Source organism: Gekko japonicus, unplaced genomic scaffold, assembly GCF_001447785.1.
Source record: "Gekko japonicus isolate JY-2015 unplaced genomic scaffold, Gekko_japonicus_V1.1 scaffold4645, whole genome shotgun sequence".
Classification (NCBI taxonomy): Eukaryota; Metazoa; Chordata; class Lepidosauria; order Squamata; family Gekkonidae; genus Gekko; species Gekko japonicus.
This window is the reverse complement of record NW_015174991.1, coordinates 11,885-13,525: the sequence shown is the minus strand read 5'-3', so window position 1 is coordinate 13,525 and position 1,641 is coordinate 11,885.

Genomic DNA, 1,641 nt, shown 5'->3' with positions numbered 1-1,641 from the left:
GATGCATTCCTATTAATCTAGCCATGCTGGATCATTGTTGGAATGAAATAAATATGAAGTAGAAATATTGTTTTATTATTGATGAATTCATACTGTTCCAGCCTTCCCCCTACACAGGATTACCACAGGATGCCAATGAAACAGTCTTCCGCACATGTACTTGTAGGGTTGCCAACCTCCAGGCGGGGGCTGGAGATCTCTTGGAATTACAGTTGATCTCCAGACACAGATCAGTCCCTCAGAGAAAAAGACTGCCTTGGAGAATAGAATCTATGGCATTATACATCACTGAGGTCCTTCCCCTCCCCAAACATTGGCCTTCCCCAGCTCCACCCTCAAATCTCCAGGAATTTCCCAACCCAGAGTTGGCAACCAGAGATTGATTGGGTCTAGACATACTTTGTATCATAGGTGACGCATCTGTGGGCCTTCAGGATATTCTCTGGCTTACTATAGAATCCCTTTAAACCGGAATCTCCTTTGTTTACATACATCTTCAAGTACAAAGAGAGGAATTTCCTCTCAAAGGCCTGCTAACCTTACATGTCCCGTTCTGAGCCCGGTTATTTCCCCAGAAGCTTGTCCCTAAAAGGAGGAAGAGAGAAGCTTCCCAGAAGTGAAAGTGAAATATGAAGCAATGCCGCTGTTTTGTGATGGATGAACTTATGGCACAGACAGAAGACAGCCATTTTGTGAGCTACTTGAGCTTCTTCGTCCTTCTTTAACCACAACTTGCTCTTCTCCACTAAGTTGCTGAGGTAAACATGAGGGCTCAGTTGATAAGGCCGAAACAAATGTGCAGTAGAATGAAGGCGAAAACAGAGATGATAATGTTGAGGAGCTTGGTAAAGCTGACCTCAAAAACATGGCTTCCTAGCTATCTATCTGGGGAGGCATCTGTTAATCCCACAGCTTCCCCCATCGCACTTGTCCATACGCAGACTCTGAAGGGATTCTGAAGGGTACTGGTCCCTTATCTTCAGGAGCAAAGCTTTCCCCACCCTTTTTGATTAGAGAGACAGTCAACTGACTCCCAACTGCTCTGATAAAGGGAAATTACCAAGGATGGCTGGGGGGAGGGAAAGAAGAGTGGTCTCGTGTGAATAAAACCGGTACCTTGACATTTTGAATAGTAGATGCAAGGCCAGGGAAAGCCTTCCCATCTGAGGGTGAGCTCACACATGAATGGTCATTAGTTAATGGTTGTGACCTCAAGACACAACTTGAACATAGTAAGGAACTATCATGGACCATGGATGGAGCTTTCCTTCACCTCACACAAAATGTTTCCAGGAAGGCAGGTCAAACATTCAACAGAGAAGCCCCGGGACAGAAACCATGTAATACCTTTTATTAAAAATCAATCAACATGATACAAAGCAGTTTGGTAACACTCAGAAATCCATTCCTTGTTTTATGGTAGTTCTGGGATACCAGAACCTGGAGGAGCTCCAGACCAGATTTTACTTATGGCTCTGGATAAACTGGTTTGGGGCAAGCTGCTGAGAAGGGGTTTTGTAGGACTTGTGGACTATTTGGGTAAAGTTATACTTTGGTTATTTAAGAAGATCCTCAGTCGATTCCTCAGTGATTGTGGCACCATAGAGTTGGCAAGCTTGCAGGTCCTCCAGAACGATTTAC